Below are 22310 nucleotides of genomic sequence, written 5' to 3'. Positions count from 1 at the left end.
CCTCAACTCAATAGGCAGTTTGAGGTGCAGATGCTTACTTGGATAATACTGTCATCTGAAATGAGCGAGAATCAGGACTGTGTAATTTAGCTGACACCAAGAATGAGCCACAATGAGACTGAGGACTGAAACGTTCAGTAAATTCCAGCTATTCAGTACAAATTCTAGATCTCTCCCTTGTTCTAATCTTGGTATCTCATTACCAGAGAAATTTACTGTCATTTGTTTGTCATGGCTGCAATTAATGCCTAAGCACCCAAATTCAATATTTGCAGGAATATCACTGAGTAATCCACACTCCTCAATTTACTAGGAAAACAGTCCATCTTCTTGTCCAAAGTCACAAGGCAACTCCTGCAAGCCATCAAACATTTGTTTATATTAATTCAGGAACATTTTTGGGTTGAACTTCATTCAGGCATCTAGCAAAGTCATTCATCTTAATTTATCATGTCTTAAATTGTTAACATGTTGTGTACACATTTCTTGTAAAGCCATGTATTGTTCCATCTCCTTATAAATTACCTGATTGTTTTATGGCTCTTGAGTGAAAGCTATCACCAGTCAGTTCTGGGATTCTCCTCCCCTTCTTTTTAAACTTTCTTTTCTGTCAAAAGCAGCAACCTCTAGCATGACAAAGTAACTTACCAACCAAAGCGCTGCCTTGTTGCTGGATGCAGGGTTGCCAGGTTTTCCCACTCTGTAGCCTCACTAACCTGCTGTTCAGGTCTGCTGGTGGCCCCCTTTATCTTGTAATTCACCCATCCATCGAGGTCACTTTAAATCTCACCCCTTTTGGAGTGTTAGTCAAGTCTAATAATGGTCCAGTCACCTCATGCCAGGGGCTCCAGCCCACCTCTAGGGTCACTAGGACTTATGATGCTTGTCCCAGGTCTTTCTTTAGTGATTAGTAAGGGAATTCAGTCCCTCCCTCTATCCTGGGTTCCAGTCCAGGGCTCCTGTAGCAGCAGATAAGGTCTGCTTCTTCAGACCTCCTGCTTCTTCCCTGGGTTTCTTCCTCCCCATCTCTCTTCAGGCCTCAGAGGAAAAGTAACACAGGAAAGGCACAACACAAAAATAATTAGGGCTGTCAATTAATCGCAGTTAACTCATGCAATTAACTCAAAAAAATTAATTGCAATTTAAAAAATTAATTGCAATTAATCACAGTTTTAATCTCACTGTTAAACAATAGAATACCAATTGAAGTTTATTAAATATTTTTGGATGTTTTCCTACATTTTTAAATATATTGACTTCAATTACAACGCAGAATACAGAGTGTACAGTGCTCACTTTATATTATTATTTTTATTTCAAATATTTGCACTGTAAAATGATAAACAAAATAAATGGTATTGTTCAGTTCACCTCATACAAGTACTGTAGTGCAATCTCTTCAGCTAAGGTATTTACATGCCAGATATGCTAAACATTCTTATGCCCCTTCATCCTTTGGCCACCATTCCAGAGGACACTGTCCTATGCTGATGATGCTTGTTAAAAAAATAATGCATTAATTAAATTAGTGACTAAACTCCTTGGGAAAGAATTATATGTCTTATACTCTGTTTGACCCACGTTCTGCCACATATTTCATGTTATAGCAGTCTCAGATGATGACCCAGCACATGTTGTTCATTTTAAGAACAGTTTCACTGCAGATTTGACAAAATGCAAAGAAGGGACCAATGTGAGATTTCTAAAGATAGTTACAGTACTTGAACCAAGATTTAAGAATCTGAAGTGTCTGAGAGGAAATCTGAGAGGGATGAGGTGTGGAGCATGCTTTTCAAAAGTCTTAAAAGAGCAACACTCCCATGTGGAAACTATAGAATCCGAACCACCGAAAAAGAAAATCAACCTTCTGCAGGTGGCATCTGACTCAGATGATGAAAATGAACATGTGCCAATCCGCACTGCTTTGCATCATTATCAAGCAGAACCTGTCATCAGCATGGACGCATGTCCTCTGGAATGGTGATTGAAGCATGAAGAGGCATATGAATCTTTAGCACATCTGGCACGTAAATATCTTGTGACGCTGGTTACAACAGTGCCATGCAAATGCCTGTTCTCACTTTCAGGTGACATTGTAAACAAGAAGCAGGCAGAATTATCTCCTGCACATGTAAACAAACTTGTTTGTTTGAACAAGAAGTAGGACTGAGTAGACTTGTAGGCTTTAAAGTTTTACATTGTTTTGTTTTTGAATGCAGGTTTTTTTGTACATAATTCTACGTTTGTAAGTTCAACTTTCATGATAAAGAGATTGCACTATAGTATTGTATTAGGTGAATTGAAAAATACAATTTTTTACAGTGCAAATATCTGTAATAAAAATAAATATAAAGTGAGCACTGTACACTTTCTATTCTGTGTTGTAATTGAAACCAATATATTTGAAAATATAGAAAACATCCAAAATATTTAAATAAATGGTATTCTTTTATTAACAGTGCGATTAATTGCATGATTACTTTTTTTAATCACTTGACATCCCTAAAAATAATCCAAACATTTCCCTGACCTCCTTCTTTTGAGAAGATGCCTGACAAGCTGTAGGCTGGTGTCACAGTTCAGGGCAACTGCATTGGTATTCCCCCTCCATTGTCCCTTGAGGGCACCCACTCTCGGCTCCCAGGTCTTCAGCTCTCACCTCTTGGGCGGAGACCTTCATATCTCTGCCTCTGGACCAGGGGTTATCCAGGCTGGACAGTTCCCTGTCCATACTGCAAACCAGCAAGCCAGACTGCCTGAAGAGGGCAGAGTCTGTGCTTTGCTTTCTTTCTGAAGACTACAGACAGCTATAATTGCCAGCAGTTACATGTTACCACAGAGCTCTTTATAAGCAATCACATGTATTCGTAAGGTAAAGCACTACAGAGGAAACATTAAAAATAATGAAAGAACCCACACACGTGCTAATGAGCTTAATAGAGATCATTCCCCAACTCCAATAATGGCTCTAATAGAAGTCCATCTTTCAAACCCCACCAAAGTGTTTTCCTGTAGTTACAAGTTCATAACAGCCTGAGCTCAGAACTAGCACAAGCCTGACTAGTTCAGTCTTTCCTTTACAGGGCTTGGGCCTTTATCTGTTCCTGGAGTCTGAAGATCAATCAGGAGATAAAGGTCCTCTCCTCAGGGACTAGCTTAAAAAGACTGGTTTTTTGCATAATTGGAGTTAGGGAATTTGCATTAACCTTTCCCAAGAGATTCCCCAGGCAAACTGTTTGACCCTGTTTGTTCCCAAAGTCCATTCTTGAGTGGCACATTTCTCAACAGAGTCCTCTGAAAATCCTAACATGCCGCCCTACAGAGTTTACATACTCACTCACATCACATCTCCCCTATACAGCCGTGGCCCACAATAATATATAACCTTTGCATTTAATCCAATGCATTCCAAAGATACTAAAACTTAATTCCACAAAGTTTTTCAAGGATAACTGCAGGAAACTTCCATATCTGTCCCCCCGGATCAGTGCCATCTGGGTTATCATTCAGGGTTCACAGGAATTCTTAATCAGCTGTTTGTTGCATGGTGCTCCTTCCTGGGAGCTACCGAGAAGAGGTCTCTCCACCTCCCAGGCCTGGCCCATTCTGAACTGGGCTTCTCCCTTTTAAGGTTCCTCCTCCAAGAACAGAATGCTTTGCAAGATGCAACAGGCTGCCCAAGCCCAAAGCTGCTTTTTAACTCCTTCTTGCCTGGTGTGGATTTGTACACTCTGTCACAACAGACAGACTGGACGAATAAATTGCAGAAGACATCTTGAGGAACCAACAGAAGTTCTGACCTAAGAAAGGATGATGCACAATCTCATAGTCCTTTTGGACTTCTCACTGCTCATGGACACCCAGATGGTAGCAGTGGCCAAAAATAAATTTTCACCTTTGGTTGGCCAGGAGGCCTTACTTCTCAGATGTGAAGCAACCCACAGTAATCAAGGCTTTTTCTCTGCAGCGCCCATCATCAACAACTCAGTAAATAGCATGATGCAATCTTAATTCTGTGTGTGGTTACTGCTGGTAATCAATGAGCCGTAAGTGCCAAATAACTGCGTTACTGCTTGAAAAAATATTCCTGCCTTAATGATTATTTAAGCATTTCTATATCAGCCATCACCATAATAAGTGTGAAGCTACCAGATGGAAGCTTGAAATTCATGTACTTGGCTATTAGATTTGCATAAGGCCCTACTCATCTGTTTTTGTGGATTGCTTAATATGCTGTTCATCTACTTGACATCCGGCTTCCTGATGCCCCTTTCAAACCTGCCAGTGAGATAGCAGAAAATTGATAAAAATCACTGGCATACTGTGAGAAAAGAAAAAAATGTGGGAATTTCAAGCTACTGGAAAGAGGCTGAATCCTGAGTATAACGGATTTAGATTGAGCATATTGAAAGAACACATCAGCCATGTACTGCAATGTCAGGGTTAAGATTTTGCAGAATTGATCTCAGGCTGTGAGCAGGACATTGAACTTCTTTCATGCCCTGATTATTTCCATTGTAGGAAATATTGATTCTGAATAAACTTGAATGACAACCCCAGAGTACTAGTCAGATGCAGAAAAATAAAGAATACATCCTCAATAATGAAAGAGAATAGCTTATGTAGGCCTGGCATAAGTCACTTGCCTCATTTCTTAGTGGGCATAATTGGGAAGGTTAAGTTGTAAATGGGAGCTTGACAAACAGTATGCTGGAGTCAGGATATTTGTGCTAACTAAGATAAGCAGCAACACCCTGATGGGAGACGATGGACAATAAACCCAGAATGTAAAGCTCAAGTTCCACGTGAACAGCACATGGACAGAGCATGCTGTACAGGGATTGGTTCCTGCAAAGTAACCAATCCAATCCAAAAATGTGTGACTTAATGTATAGCAAATGCAATGTAATGTGTAAAAGTATATAAAGGAAGAGTTTGTGTAACTTTGGATGTGTGGTATGCGCTATACACACCCCCTATGCTTGAGTCTGATCAACTCAGCACAGCTTTGCTGTATGCCAAATACAGGAACCTGAATGATGAGATCCAGAGTCAAACTGAGTGTTTTGGATTCCAGAGAACTGGATGAAGTGTTCTCCCAGAACTGGACACGGTGTTCTGGATAAGCCAAGTGGAAAAGGTCTCAGAGGGAATCCCAACACTCTATGCAGATTCACATATCTCCCATAAGTGTGGACTTTGAAAAAGTTAGCTTTGTTGGAACATATTCCCTCAGAGTGTTTACCAAATCAGAATATTGACATCTAAAATAATAGACAAAGGCAGGTTTAAAATAATTTAGTATGTAAACATATTACAAAGGTTTCTAATTCATATAGAAGTGTGATGTATTAATGTGTGCACATAAGTCTTGATCCTAAGGCTATTGAAGTCAGGGGAATATTTCCATGCATTTCAGTGGGCTACAGATGAAGCACAGCATTGGTGCAGTTTAGTCCTTCCACAGGAAATGTCTACTGGACTATGCTCCTGGGAAACCTTAACGAGAGGTTGTGTATGTCTATGTAGGGAAAGGGAACATACGGTGTACTAGACAACCAGCAGCAAACAGGAAAGGTCTCTGTCTTTCCTGACAAAAAAGAAATTCTGAAAATGTACAAAATACCATACCTCAGATGAGTAGATATTTACATGCCAGATGCACTAAAGATTCATATGTCCCTTCATGCTTTAACCATTCCAGAGGACAAACATCCATGCTGATGACAGGTTCTGCTCAATAAGAATCCAAAGCAGTGCGGACTGATGCGTGTCCATTTTCATCATCTGAGTCAGATGCCACCTGCAAAAGGTTGATTTTCTTTTTTGGTGGTTTGGGTTCTGTAGTTTCCACACTGGAGTGTTATGCTTTTAAGATTTCTGAAAGCATGCTCCACACCTTATCCCTCTCAGACTTTGGAAGGTACTTCAGATTCTTAAACCTTGGGTTGAGTGCTGTAGCTATAGAAAACTCACATTGGTACCTTCTTTGCGTTTTTTCACATCTGCAGTGAAAGTGTTCTTAAAACAAACAGCATGTGCTGGATCATCATCCGAGACTGCTATAGCATTAAGTATCTGGCAGAATGCAAGTAAAACAAAGCAAGAGACATACTGGTCTCCTCCAAGGAGTTCAGTCACAAATTTAATTAACGCATTATTTTTTTAAAGAAAGTCAGCAGCATGGAAGCATGTCCAACATGCTAGAATGCTGGCCAAAGCATGATGGGGCATACAAATGTTTAGCATATCTGGCACGTAAATACCTTGCATTGCCAGCTACAAAAGTGACAAGTGAACGTCCGTTCTCACTTTCACATGACATTGTAAATAAGAAGCAGGCAGCATTATCTCCCATAAGTGTTAACAAACTTCTTGTTTGTCTTCACGACTGGCTGAAGAAGAAGTAGGACTGAGTGGACTTATAGGCTCTAAAGTTTAACATTGTTTTATTTTGAGTGCAGTTATGTAACAAAAAAATCCTACATTTGTAAGATGCACTTTCTCAATAAAGAGATTGTACTTGTACAGTACTTGTATAAGGTGAATAGAAAAATACTATTTATTTTATCATGTGGAACAGCTGTACAAGAAGATAGATATGGCTCCTTCAAGAGTCTTCTCCCATTTGTGACCATATACAGGATAACTGTTTACCATCTGATCCCCTCCCCACCTTCATGGATATCAGCTCCATTGGGGCCACCACACAGCATCCAATTCTGTACCGGCACAGACGCCATCATCGTCCACAAGTGTCAATTCAATAGCCACAACAACACAGAGCACACAGTCCACTCCTGTGGCTGCTGTATACATACCAACACCAAGGCCATCATCAGTTAGCAACTCACTTGTGCTTGTCATCATCAGTTAGCAACTCACTTGTCCAATTCTGTGACTGATGATCATCTACCTACATTCCTTCCCACTGAGCCATCTGGGAAATCCTATAATTCCCCAGTAGCTGATCTTCCCAGAAATGAACTGGAGTACATCAGCCCAGAGCTGGATGACCGAATATTACAGAGGGCAAATGGAAGTTTAGCATCTTATGCTCTGGAGATTTTTAAACATAGCATGCCCGATGCCTACTATGCACGCTGGTAGAGGGAAGATAATGCTGGTGGCAACTGGCACAAGGCTGAGAACTTGGAGGAGGTGGCACAAGCAGCAGTGAGGAGGCACTTCTCTGTCTTCACACAAGCCAATTACAAAAATGTGAAAATTAAAATTAATGACTTTATGTGCAGCAACCTCTGCAAAAAAGGCCATTGTGACTCTTTTTTGACAGAAAACATTTTGTTTAAATAGTTCCATGGCATTAAGCCTTAGAAACACCTCCTTCAGCGCAGAGCTGAGATAAGAACTAGAGAGCTCAGTCCACAGGAACTGCAGGTTTAGTGGCAGTCTGAAAGTTGTAACAGTCTATTTTCCAACATTGTCTTTGTTTTTTAGAAATCAGTTATTTTTCCGGTTTATTATGAGAGCTATCCCCAGCTACCCACTTAAGAACGTGTGGTCAAGGTCCTCATTTAAAAACTGCTTGAACAATACATTTTCTAAACAATGTTGCCTCTATCATTGCTTGTAAAGCACAGTATGTTGGTGACACTGTATGGAATTTGGGGACTATATAGTTCAGTAAAAGTACTCTGTACATTAGCTGCAGATTGTCTTTCAGCCAACAAGACAGTTAAGGGTTTGTGAAATTCTTAGGTTGTATGCTCCTGGGGCAAGGTAAAGTTTATCTCTATGTTCTGTATAGCTCTGAGAATGCTTTTGGGGCTCAAATGCTATTACATGTTATTATGGAGCTTCCTTTAGAGAACAGAAGCATCTTAGATCACCAAAGGGCTCTCATGGTGTGACTTGAGCATTTTCATCACTATCCAGCTCCTTTTGGTTCCCAATACCAGTGGTGAAAAATCAGCATTTCCTTAACTGGGCCATTAAACTTCAGAGGAGAGATTGGGGTGGAACAAGACACTCAAAGAATAGCACAGATTTTTTGTAGGCCTGCTGAACCAAGACTTGAGTAGTTCCATCAGCATGCAGTTCTGCTTGCATTGTGGTAGCCATAACCATTAGATCATCCATTAACACTGTGCCTTATCAGGACAATCAAACAGTTGTTGATCTGAGCTGTCATGTACTGTCAGAGAGGCCACTCATGTGAAAGGCCATTAAGTTTAAAGTTCATTCACACAAAGAAATAAGTGACTACAATGTTAAACATAGAAGTCACTGTCATATTTGTGTTTATATATTAAAAATGTTACCAGACCCGAGGACCTTTGCATTTGTCCAGACTGGCGAGTTTTATTAACCATAACTCAGCCAACTATGTCTACACCAGTAGTTCTCAACTGGGGGTCCGTGGCCCGAGGGGGCCACGAGCCCTTTCAGGGGGGCCACAGGACCCCGCAGCTGAAACCCAGAGCCCAATCCCCGACACCCGCTGTCGTGAGACTAAAACCATGAGCCCCAAAGTTCCTCGACATGGGGCTGAAACCCCAGTCCTGTCACCCCCCACTCTGGGGCTGAAACGCTGAGCACTGGTTGCTCCCCACCACTGCAGTGTCAGAGTGGGGCAGTCCCAGGGGCAGCTCCACACACCCCCCTTCCTTCTCTTCCTTCCTACCCTCTGGCCAGGTCAGAGGCAGGAAGCCAGAGTTGGGCAGTGCAGGGCATCTGCTGCTTTGGCTGGTGTCATGGAGCAGGCAGCCATGGCATTCCCCCGTCTGCTATTTGTGCCCAGGGTTGCGGCTGCTCCTCAGCTCACATAGCTGGTAAGAGCTGCCTGGGCTGGGGGACCTAGCTCTGTGGCCAGCAGAGCCCTTGGGGAGCAGTGACCACAGGAGAGCCCTCCTGGTGCACAGCCCCTAGCTACTCCCTCCCTGCACCCTGAGCTACTCCCCTGCCCACACATAGCCCCTAGCTACCCATTCCCTGTACCCTGAGCTACCCACCTGCCGACACAGTCCCTAGCTACTCCCTCCTGCACCCTGAGCTACCCCCTGCCCACGCACAACCCCTAGCTACCCGCTCCCTGTACCCTAAGCAGTTTTTAAACTTTTTGAGTTGAACCCATACCACACACAACCCAGACAGGCTGGGTGGCCTGCTTAGGTGAATCAGGGGGTGGAGGTTGTGCTGCTTTCCTGAACCCTGCTGTGCCGGCTCCTGCCCCACAAATCAAAATCAAAACTATGTCTATGCCCAAGGGTCCACCCCTGGCCTGGAGCTCTGAGCACTCCCCCTCGCCCCCATACTAGGCCCTGGAGTCAGGCATTATGCAGTACCTTTGACATTAGTTTCTTAAAGCCACAGCATCCATACATATATGGCTGGTGTCTGGTAAAACAGTATCAGGTGAATACACAGCAAAATTCAACTCAGCTTCTCATAGATGAGCAGAGGAAAGATTTTACCTGTGTATCATGTTTTTATTAGACTCAGTCAGTTCTACAAACCCATGCTTATGCTTGGCCCATACATTTCTTGGAGCCTGGACTTTCCATTAGTCTTCTCAAGTTTACATGGTTGGTTCACAATTTGTAGGTTCAGCAGAATAATATCTTTTACCAGATTTTACTTTCTGCCAGGTTCTCTGAAAGCTCCATCTCCTGGATTAGCTCTACATGCTGAGTACTGATGTCTGGCAGTAGCACTGCTGGAGAAGTTTTACCAGTGTTGGTGGCTCACCTTCTATCCCGTCAATTTCAGGGCACATAATACTTTAAGAACACCAGACAGTTCCATGAGTTAAGAGGGGGAACCACCCCCATCTCTCACAGCAGCCCCAGGAAGCTAAAAGAACCCAGAGTGAACGTGCTTCAGAGCGGATACTGGATAATTTAGAAGTATTTTACCACAGAAGTCTGAATTAAAACTGCCTAACTTTAACCATGTGAATAGTTCCAAAGCGATCAATGGGACTACTCATGTTCTTAAAGCTAAGCCTATGCTTAAGTACTTTGCTGAATAGGGTAGGAAATATTCCCTGGTTTTCAGGAGTGCATCACTAGTGTGCCTTTCCCCTCGGGAGTCCAGAAGAATGAACTCCACACAATGATATCAATTTTCAAACAGATACATTTCACAAGGTCACCTATATAAACCATGCTGACATGCAATTCAACAAAAACACCAACATGGCAGCAGCCAAGAGCTAAGCTGCAACAAAGGCACTATCCTAGCTCAGACCTGTCATGCACCAGCTGTCTCTAGGTAGCTTTCTCGCTAGCTGCTAGGATGCCAGCAGGCATCCTTGATTGCTACTTGATTGCTACTCAATAGATACTAAGTTCAAAATCTTTCATAATATTAGCGGAACTGAGAGGTATCAAAGCAATAAGAGGAAAGAATGCATCTTCTGTAGCATCCTGCTGGTACTCCCTTCAATGAGTGCTGGTGTGTGCTTGGACCTATGCACATGTGTGTTGACTATTGTACCTTGGGCCAACCAAGAGCATGACTGTCACCCAGAAACTCCATCTGGTTCAAAATGTGGTAGCCTGCCGGTAGACAGGGCAGACCAATGTGGGCACATAACGCTAGTGGCAAACACTGGAACTATTTCATGAGCCAACTCCTTAATTTTTAAAGCCATATACATTCCAGAGTTGAGATGTCTGAGAGAGAGGCTCTTGCTGTATGGCTAGTCACTGCAGCTGCATTTGAGGAAAATGAGGCCAAGTGGCCTTGCAGAAACCAGGGCCAGGGGCTCTCAGCTGACAACCACAGTTGGGTTAATCACTACTTGCAGAGATCAAGCTAAACCTTGCCATCTTTACACCATGAGGCAAGACATCCTGTTTGTACACCACATGCAAGCTTTTCTCTTAGAACTGAATTGTGGAATGGCCCCAACTGTTTTATTCTAAAAAATAAATGAGATAACCGTGTTGTCTTAAACAGCTGTAGGAGAGAGAAAGGGGAGCTTTTCTCCTTTTCCTTGAAGGACCTGGTATCCAATATCTATGTAACAGCACTCTTCAAAATTCATATACTAACAAGAATCCTTTTGAATATTCAGCAGGTTGAAGATTTGCAAGAATCTAGTGACTCTGAGGACCTTAGTTTTGAGTGCCCAACTTTAGATAGAAGAAAGGAGGTAGTTTTCAGAAAGTGCTAAGCTTTCACCCTCTGAAAATTAGGCCCCCTTTTCAATCTGGGCACTCAAAAATGGAAGCAATCAAAATCACTACTCGCTTTTGACAAGCTTAGTCCTGGCTCTTCTGTAATCAAGTTTGACACAGCTGTTTTTTTTTCTGGAATTCAAGGCACTCAACAAACACAACAGGATAGCACAAAGCAAATTAGAACTAATCTAATAGTCAAAATATAGAAACACACATGTTGTCTTACCATGAACTCAAGTGAATGCTCTAAAGTTATTCATTTAAGGTAAAGAAGTAGAAATGAGATTTAATCCACCACTGCCACCTGATTTTGCTTCAACCCTTTCTAATAGATCATTCTCCAACTGAGATTTTTCTGTGAAAATGCCTTCTGCTGCTCTTTACATTCAGTATGTTTCTATTACTGCATACCCACTGAGCCAGTTACAATAACTTCAGTTGACATTTGTGTCATGTAAGATTTTATATACTTCATTCAAATCCTCTTTTTTGTTAGGTTATGAACAATACTTTAGCCTGTCTCCCTCAGTCATACCTATTCAATCCAGGAATCAACCTTTATCTTTCCATGTCTTATATTTAGAACAATGTCCATCCAAATTAATCAGGCCCAACCCGATAAACCTGATCCCTGTAAGGTCCTGAATAGCCTCATTTCCTATTAACTTGGAGCTGAAGATGCTTGGCACCTTATAGGAGATACTCATTTTCTAAGGATTGGGGCATTTATCATCTCTAGATTTTTAATAGAGACCACAATGAAATCTTCATTTCCACATTTTAATATGTTTTAAGTAGTTTTTCTTATAAAATCATATCCTACTTCTCAGTCATCCTTATTTTAGTGCATATATTTGTACTGTCAGCAATTCTCAGTTTGTTTCTGTTTTATTTTTACTTTCATTGTTATTTTTATTTACCAGCATATTTCATTTCTAATCTTAGCTTGCTTAAAATAAATCCATAGCCCTATGAATTAAATGAGTTGCTTGCTGTATGTTCACTATTATTTCAATTACAGTGTGCATCACAGTATATATAATTAGTTTACGGTTGATCCCTGGGTGTAAGTCATTTATGTAGATTAGAAAGTGCAATGGTCTGAGCAATGATTTCTAAGGGCCTTACCTGATTCTTAGCCCCAATTCTAACTCTCCTAGCAAATATGGTCTGTTTCACTGATGATCCTTCTTAGGGCACATTATGAAAAAAAAATATAAATACACATTTAAAAATTCAAAAATCTTCAATATCATATTGTTTCAGGTTTGGGAGACTGAATAAGAGTTGAGTTACTGTAAGAAGGAAGATAAGCCACACATAGCCCATATCCAGTATATACTAAGGATGAAATTCACTAAGTTCTACACATATTTTAAATTGAAAAAATGGCTTACATAAGATGCTGTACTTAAGAGTTTGATCTTCTGTTCCAGCTAAAATTTAGCACCTCAGTGCCTGCTGTCAACCAACTTGGACAATGGTTCAGTACTGTCTCTGAGGGGAGAGTCCCTCCTAATGAATCACTAACACTTTCTGTAGATTTAGGAAGTTACCTACAGAAGTGATCAGTCACAACTTGCTTGTCTTATGAGAGCAAAGCCCAGGGATGTGCTATGAGAGTCTGACACATTGTGAGAAAGTGTTTGACAGTGGGAATACAGACATAGGTGCTGGAACTGTGAGTGTGGGGTGCTCCCACATGCCTTGGCTGGAAATGGTTTCCATTGTGTTTACGGTTTGGTTCAATGGCTCTCAGCACCCACTACACAATTGTTCCAGCACCCCTGAATACAGATGGTATGTGATGCAATCAGACATATCTCTGTCAAAAGATGGTCTACAATGATGAATGGAAGTAATGCTCTGTGCTCAGAGCTTGTGGAAAACTCAGACAAACAAAACCATCATGACTTTTTTCCTTACACTTACTGGTGTCAATATGAATTGAGGTGATAAACCTGCAGGCATAACCCTGCTCCCATGTTACATGCTATTTAAAGAGAAACTACAGGCAACTCTTCTTGGGGCTATGGCTGCTTGATGGACCAGCACCAGGCCCAGAACTCTCATCAGGAGCCAAGCTTAATAGGTAACTACCTTTACTAAGAATGATTACAATTCATAAAGAGGTTGTTTGGTTTGGTCTGATTGAATATCGAGGTTAATTGGACAATTATGTGGCTTTTGGAACTGATATGTTTTCTTTGGAGGTGGTGATATTGTTCTCCAAGATCTAGACTTTCACTGAAAAGAACCCAAACCTTTCGATAGTACTACCCTAATAGTAGTGAATATAACCTTCAAAATGTGAAACGAGTGCAAAATAGAGGTGCAGTGATGTCTGACAAAAGCCAGAAACAGAAGCTCTGAGATGTCTGAACTGTCTCTTCATTGCAAATGGGTATGAACTCTGATAACTGAAATGTCCACATTAGTAGCTATCTCATGACAGAGCAGAGGTGCAAGGAAGAATAGGGACAATGCTCAGCTGACCCAGAGAATGCTGGAAAGAAAAGGGGTGACCATAAGAGGAAGATTGACATCATGTACAGAACAGTGAGCAATTTTAGCATCTCAGGTGAATGGGGCTTAGTATGAGAGTAGGTCTTGGTTTCTGCATGGAGTTTGGTAGAGTGCACTCCCCTCCATGCCTTGTGGATGGAGGACAGTTGGAGTATGAACCCAACTACCAAAGGCAAAGACGTGTATATTGATTTTAGAATGATCTATGCAGATACTACTTTAAAAGAAAGGCGTGGGTATGGGCGGAGGGAAGAAAGGACGAAGAGTGGCTCTAGGTGTAAAGTATACTTGAGGTCTGATTTAACAGTTCTGAAGGATCATATACTGTTCTTGCCTTTTTAATACTGTATCAGAACGTAAGAATGGCATACTGAATCAGACCAATGGTCTGTGTAGCCCAGTATCCTGTGTTCCATCAATGACCAGTGCCAGATTCAGAGGAAATGAACAAAACAGGGCAATTCTGAGAGATCTATCCCCTGTCGTACAGTCCCAGCTTCTTGCAGTTGGAGATCTAGGGAACCCGAAGCATAGGGTTCATAGCATGCATCCCTGACCATCCTGGCTAATAGCCATTGATGGACTTATTTTCCATGAATTTATCTAATTCTTTTTTGAACCCCATTATACTTCTGACCTTCACAAAATCCCATGACAATGAGTTCCCCAGCCTGACTGTGCATTGTATGAAGTAGTACTTCCTTTTGTTTGTTTTAAATCTGTGTTTTAAATCATATGGCAATGGTCAAACCACCTTATTTATCTCATTCCAGTAAACCTAGAGGTTCTGTTAGATTTGCCATTTGAACAATGTTTTGTTTTCCAGGAGATTACTACTACCTGATGGGTAGTAGTTTCCCTGAGGTATAGTTTTTTATATAATTTGTAAGAATTACAGTTTCCTGAATTAATTTTATCTCATTTTTGAACAATATAAGTAGGTATTAGGACTAGTAATGAATAAGAAGACCTATATTATAGCCTGAAACATATATACACTAAATTCATATACAGTTATGTGCTCTGTCTAGCTACCAGTTGTTTCTTGAATTTGAGGGGGGGGGAGAGAAAGTGGTGTGATATTAAACTCCTTTGTAGTGTTTTACTGGAAACACTGTGATTGAGAAGGGCTCCTGTAAATGCTGCACATTTTTTAAACCAACCCCCCCACACACATCCCAAGCTCCTTTTTCATATGAAACTAAACAATTATTCATAGTTCGGATCCAAGGAGGATATGTTAGCCATTTCCAAGAGGAAAACCTCCTATCAGGGCTAAGAAGAGCAGCTTTCAAATGCTGTTAACATCCTAGGAGGATGGCATGGCCTCAAGGGAGTTAGGTCTTCATAGGTATAGCCCTTTTGAAAGCCAGACACACAAAGATTCATTGTTGAAAGCTTTTCTTGCATTAATACAAAATTTTTGTGAGCAGAATCTTTTATAATACTTTGAAAACCTTTAAAAAGGGGGCCTCCGATGTCCTAAAGATGTTCGGAGAACCCTTCCCTGCCATTATAATTTCTACAGAGAAGACCTCATCACTGGATCCTTTTTAGTCTCCAAGCATTAGGACAGCTATTGAAGTAGGGGAAGGGAGTATGAGGAGAATGAAATGACAATATTGTATGGAAATCAACTCTTATATTGACATCAAAATGTACTAAGATGTAACTTTACCATTTACTAGAAAGAGGTGGATGCCTTCCAAGAGGATGGGTAGGAGAAAGAGTTATATATAGTGGAAAAACAGAAGCCTGAGAAATTTCAGAGGTGGCAACTCACTTTAATGTGAGAACATCGATAATTACTCAGAAAAAGCCCTCATTGGTCTCCTCCCCTAGCAACCATGGTGCACAAGGTTTAAAGTGTCTGACAGTTAGTGATAATAAATAAATAATGAATGAAAATGTTAAATTATTTTTATTGTGGTAGTTCTAAGGATCCCAATCAAGGGTCAGGTCCCATCATTCTAGGCACTGAAGAGAAATAAAACAAAAAAGACTCTCTAGCCAGAGAGTTCACAGTGTTCATGACAGACAGGATGCAACAGGAGGACAAAAGGTATGTCTACAGTTGAGCAGAGAAGCGTGATTTCCACTTGCATAGATGTACCCATGTTAGCTCTAAAATATAGCAATGTGTCTGTGGCTGCACGGTGAGCCTCTTGGACTAGCTGCCCTGAATACAATCCTGCCCAACCCCTTGAGAACATAATCAGGCAGTCAGTCCAAGCTGCTGCCCATAATGCCTCAGCTAGACAGCTATTTTTAAGCGCTATCTTGAGCAGAGCTAATGCAGATATATCTAGTCGAGCTGGGAATCACACCTCCCAGCTCACATGCAGACATACCCAAAAGAGTGGGGAAGGGTGGGAAACTGAGGTAATAAAGTAAAGAGAGTTGAGCAGAAAAGCAACTGTCACAGCTTGCCACGGCCAATCTAGGTAGCAGTGATTTCTAGGCCTCATGGCAGAGCTGTGGTTTGAAGAGGCATTTAAAAGAGGATAAGGTATCAGTTTTATGGGTATTGATGAGAAGGGTTGCTTATGAATGAGGGCAGCATGTGAGGGAGTGTGGAGTATGTGACATTTTGTCAAGGCAATCCTACCCACAATGTTATCAGTTCTCTCAAAGATGTGATCAAGGAGAAAACACTCTTCCCCACAGAGAGAGAAAAAATAGAACAGGAAATGTCACCCCTCAGAAACTGAACATGTCAAAGAATAGTTGGAGTAATGTCGGTGAGACTGCATTTCAGTGCAAATATTCTGGATTTAGTTTAGACCTAAGCTTTGATTATATAGTCACAGAGAACATTTAATTGTAATATTCTGCCCAGGAAAAATATACCTGAAAGTCAGGAGAAAAGTAATTCAGGTGACAGTTTGGATGGTGATAGAATTGCAGTAAACTACTGGTGATAATATAAGGAAGACAAGTCATATATATCAAAATAAACCAATTTTAAATGATTATTCTTTTCATTGTGATTCATTATTTGTATAGCACCAACTGTTTTCAAGTCTGTTACAGACTGTTAAAAAGATAATGCCCATGCTCACAAACAGTTTACAGTCTAAGCCCCTGATTCTGCAATCAGATCTGTTAGTGTAAACTCTTTTGCCCCCTTGGAGGCCCATTGGCTCTCTGTGGGTACAAGGGTCTGCATTAGTGATCTAATCACAGGGTCAGGGCCTTAGTAGACAATATGCAAATATGAGAAAGTGGGACTAAAAGCACCGTTAACAAATAGTGACTTTGGCAGGCATCTTGTCAGACCCACGATTTTACTTTGGAATTTTCAAAAGATTGTACGTTGTTTAGTCGAATGTTCCTCAGAAGGGATGCATGTTGAAATGAACTTAGATTGTAATACAAGTGGATTCACAGTACACAGTTCAAGAAAGATTCAAAAACAACCCTCATGGAAGTAAAAGATAAAAATTAACAGTAAAGTAAAATGTAATGGACTACATTAGCAGATGTACTTATTTTTCATTGGGTGTCACCTAATATCACCTTTATCCTCAATCAGAATTAAGTCTAGATCAAAGTTCAGCTTGATACTCCCCAGCCTGGAACCAATAGATTTTTGCGGCTGAATTACACTGGAATTATCAGAATTAGTTAGCACTCCTGCTTTGCCCTTTGGAAACAGTAATACTACATTTCAGTGGACTTCTCTGACAGACTCACTGAGAAGGGACAAGGGCAGGCTGATACGCAATGTAGTCTTCTCCTGGGCTTTAATGTTCCAAGTATACAATGAACAGGATACACTGCCACTTAGAACATGCAATATGAAATATTTTACAACCTTAAAAAACCTCTCTTTCCCCTCTTTCCCCACTAAAGAGTATTATTTTGTCATTCACCAAAAAGCAACAATAAAATCAGTTGCTGCTGCACAGTTTGTCTTTAAATCTTTTCAGGCCTTCAGGTTTAAAAGGTGATGCACAGCAATTGTAGCATTTCACCATTATAAACTGTACTAACGTGGTTTCTTTCTGTGAAGGTCACAGAGAGTTCAGTTTTACAAAGGAAGGTCTTTGTGGATTAATGGCAAAAGCTTCTGTCACCGTCCTCTATTTAATTGGACAGAATTGTGCTTTACAGAAAGTGTTTAATTTCCTGAGTGTTTTTTCTCTCTCTCTATTTTTGCCTACATGACAAAACTTAACTCTCTACTGTTGCTGGAATGCAAGGAATTCCTTGTGTTCAGTGAAGTTTACATTTAATTTTAAGCAGCACTCAAGCATTACTTTTTTATACAAAAAATAGCACATTTCAGTTAAGTGTAACTGTCACCAATACTTAAATAATGCATCTAATATCACAATTTGTTTATAATGTATGGGGAATTTTATATCGTTTTATTTATGCCATATGTAATAGCAAAACAGTTTTTGGTAAGGATTTTTTTTTAAAAAACAAAAATAGCTAATGACAGTTAGTTCTGCATCACGCAAAGAAGAGTTGGCTTTACATTTTTATTGACAGAAAGTCTAAAGCTGCATGTTAGTAATTCAAATAGGAACCACATTAGCCAGCTGGATGTTTTTCCAAATCTGATTGTGTGTGAAAGGAGGTCAAGGTGAGTTTAATATTTGCTTAATATGCATGTAGTGTAAAGTTTTAAAAAAACTATTACAGCAAGACCCACTTTGATGTTCAACCTTGAAGAATAGTTATATTTTTAACTTTCATGCAATGCTGACTCTTTCCTTACTTCAGAGGGGCATTCACATCATAGCAATAATCTCATGACAACATCAGTTTAACATTATGGAGACCCTATTATGATATTGGTGAGACAATGAATATGCACTGGCAACATTATTTCAGTTGAAGCCTGTCACAGCTTCCATTCCAATGGCATTGGAAGGTCATTTGTGAGATTTTGATTGGTGTAATGGTTTCAGTTCAAGACTAAGGAGACCACTAGAGGTTTCTATTGCAATGTTATGATGGTGTGATGACTCTAGGAAAATTATTCCATTTCAAACCTGAACCATTAGAGGAATCATTACACATTATGGCCCATTACAATGTTATATGATGGCACTACAGTTATTTCAATTCATATTCACAATAAAATAATGGGAAACTAGCAAGCCTAAGAGGAATTTTGAACAGTATATAGTCAAAGGCATAAAAGCAAATAACAAGAAATTCTTTAAGTATATCAGGAAGCATCTGAGAGAAGATCAGTGGAATAAAGCAAACCAGGGAATAAAGCAAACAATTGAGGATAAGGAAACTATAGAGAAGCTAAATGAATTCTTTGCATCAGTTTTCAGAGTAGCAGCCATGTTAGTCTGTATTCGCAAAAAGAAAAGGAGTACTTGTGGCACCTTAGAGACTAACAAATTTCACCACACAAGTTGTTGGCAACACATCTAACCCGGAACTATTCTTTTTAGGTAACAAAGATGATGTACTATGAAAGACTGAAGTGACAAAAGAGGAGATGCAGGAAGAAACTGATAAAAGCAAACCTGGTTTGGTAAGTGGCCATGACAACCTTTTTAATACCTCCACCACATAACAACGCACAGCATTTCAATATGTGTTAGTGATAGTGAAATCCTCTTACAAAACACCAGGATAGTCTTGTTATGGTTAACAGTATTTTCTTACAACTTCCGCTGATTACTGTTTTCCTTTGCTGAACTTGCAATACTTCAATATCAACCTTATTCTAGATTTAAGATATTTTTATGTAGCACCTTTCATTCTGAAGTACTACAAAGCACATTTCAAACTATGGCCCTGATCCTGCAGTCTGATTTGTGCAGACAGACTCCTCCACCTGGGTGGGCCGACACTGCCCTTGCAGAGTACTGGTGTGGTGTGCTCCTGGCAAGAAACCATTCTTAATAAATAAGTTGCTGCATTCTGTACTAGCTTCAGTTTCTGGATTGATTTATGATTTAGTGCCACACCAGACTCCCCAGTTGTGAAATATTAAAATGACAAAAGTATGGGTTAAAGTAGCAAGGCCTGACTGCTTCTGAAAGAAATGTTCATATTCTCCTAGTCTGACAGAGAAGGGAAAGAGCCTTTCTAGATACTGAACATCTAACAGCAGGTGAGGATATAAAAATACCTCCAGATGGAGAACTCTAGCAACAAGCTGCTGGAAAACACTTGCAATGTAAAGAGGCAGATATAATTTTTGATAGAACTTCTCTCAGACTACCTGTCTCACCTATGTCTTGTGTACATTGAGACTGCAGTCATCCATGCCCCAATCTCAGCCACTCACTCACTAAGACATTCAACAACACTTGCAAATTAGGAGGAGAGAGAGCGCACGCAAGCCCACACATGCATGATAAATGTCATAAGCATGCCAAAGCATTACATCCCATGCCTCCTAAACTTTTTCAGCTGCTCCCTATACATACTGATCAAGAGACGATACCACTGGCTGAAGCCAAAGGTCTCCTTCTACCATTTCAAAATGATAAAACTTGAACACTTATATCAACAAGGTAGTCCATATAGTTTCAGGAACAAATGTACTTTTTTTCAAGCACAGTGTACTCTATTACTTGATAAATATATTGCCTTGCTCTGGCTAGATTACTGGAAGCACATCACTGCTGTGTGGTGTTACTCCTTTGTCTTGTATATAGTTTTAGCAGTTTATTTATGGATTTTCTGTATTGATGCAGCAGAACTCAATTATCTTCTGGCTAATTCCACTTCATGACAGAAGATTAGTACAGTATTTATAAATTCCTGGTTTGAAGATTGTGTTTCAACTTCACCTTCATATATCTTTCAACCAACAAAAACTACATTTAATGGAAGTTAAGGTAATGGCAGGAAGTGCAGCATCCACCCAAAACCTTACAACAACGGAAATAAGGTAAGTGGGAGATGTGTGCATTGCTTTCTACTTCATATTGCCTACAATGCTATCGATATCACAGGCTATCACTCCATAAAGCTGTCACTTCCATCTCCACCGGATACTCAGAAGTAATACTATCATTTGCCTACGACCATTAGTAGTCCGACTGCTTCACACTTGTTAGTAAGGGTATGACTTACTAAACACCCATGGTTGGTCTGTGTCAGCTGACTCAGGCTTTGGGGACTTGGGTTGTGGATCTATTAAATTGAAATGTAGATATTCTGGATTGGGCTGGAGCCCAACCTCCGGAACCCTCCCTCCTTGCAGTGTCCCAGAGCCCGGGGTACAGCTCAAATGTCTACATTGCGATTATATAGCTCTGCAGCTTGAGTCTTCTGACAGGGTTGTTTTCCTGCAGTGCAGGTATACCTTAGGGTATGTCTTCACCCACAGCACAGCCATGGCTGATCCATATCAGCTGACTTGGGCTTGTGGGACTTGGGCTCTGGGGCTAAAAATTGCTGTGTAGACCATCAGGCTTGGGCTGGAGCCCAGGCTTTGGGATACTCCCCTGCTCATGGGGTCCCAAAGTTCAGGCTCCAGCCTGAGCCTGAATGTCTACACAGCAATTTTACAGCCCCACAGTCTGACTACACAAGCCTGCGTCATTTGGCCTGGGCCAGCCACGAGTGTTTAATTGCTGTGTAGATGTACCCTTAGTGTCTTAAAAAAAATCAGACCATGTGTTCTCACTTTGATTGTGACTTCAGTTCTAATAGACATTTAACAAAATCTAAAGAGAAAGCTCTTTCTCTTACTATATTTTTCAATTTGATATCATGTCTTGCATTACATTAAACAGGTATCATCAGTAAAATGGATGAAAATATCTTATTTCTATTGGGATGTTTCAACTAACTCTTCCTTGGAAACTGCCTACTACTCATTGTCCATCCATGCCAGAAGAAAGACAGGAAGCCATGGATGTGGTTAATTAGGCCACAACTTGATTCAATTATATCTGAGAGTATCCAGCAACAAATTGTACAGTGGAGGGAGAGGGGAGTCAGCTCTTCACTGCCAGACATAGGAGACCCAAACCCTCTGACTCAGCTCCCTAAAAGGGGGCCAGGAAAAGGAGAGGTCAGTCTCCACTGACAAGATATATGAGGCTGTGATGGGGCATCTGCTCCACACTGGCCCATAAAAGGTTAATAGAACCCTAGAGAGGATGTGCAGGAGGCAGCTAATCAGAGAGGGGCTGCGAGGAGCAGCCAATCAGGGCTGGGCTGGCCCATATAAGAAGGGCTGCAAAGCAGCTTCAGTAGGTGCCTGGAGTTTCAGGAGAGAAAACCAGGTTCCTAGCAGGAAGAAGGAGTGCCAGCACTCTGGACAGAGCAGTGCTGCCAGCAGGGACTGGGGAAGCTAGAGAGAACTTCAGGCTAGCTGCTAATATTGGAAGGCTGAAACCCTGAGGTAAGGGTGAAGAAGGTACTGGGGGCCATGGAAAAGTAGCCCAGAGAAATGAACTGAGTTAGAGGGGATGCAGCAAGTGGTAGCCATCCACAGTGTCCTTGGGCTGGAACCTGGGGTAGTGGGTAGACCCGATCCCCTCCCATCCCCACTTGCCTTGAGGAAGTGGCTGGACTGAGGCACTGTGATACGGTTCCCCAGAAGTGGGGAGCACAGAGTGTGGCACAGCTGGAGGGTTGTGTCCAGAAGAGCTTGCTGCGGTCCTTGGAGTGATGTGGGTCCTGGAGTAGAAGTGATGG

At 41.1% G+C, this 22310-nt stretch overlaps 1 long non-coding RNA gene across 1 annotated transcript in view; it reads left to right on the top strand.

Moving 5' to 3' along the window:
- The window catches only part of LOC122458720, a 125468-nt gene extending 105306 nt beyond the window's left edge, over positions 1–20162 (top strand). Inside the window, exon 4 of the long non-coding RNA XR_006278906.1 lies at positions 19097–20162. This is a non-coding gene — a long non-coding RNA (uncharacterized LOC122458720). The remainder of the gene's footprint in view (positions 1–19096) is intronic.
- The last annotated feature ends 2148 nt before the right edge of the window (positions 20163–22310 follow it).

This window comes from Dermochelys coriacea, chromosome 2 (assembly GCF_009764565.3).
Source record: "Dermochelys coriacea isolate rDerCor1 chromosome 2, rDerCor1.pri.v4, whole genome shotgun sequence".
Lineage (NCBI taxonomy): Eukaryota > Metazoa > Chordata > Testudines > Dermochelyidae > Dermochelys > Dermochelys coriacea.
Note: the sequence above shows the minus strand (reverse complement) of the source record. Positions and strands in the feature narration are given on the sequence as shown.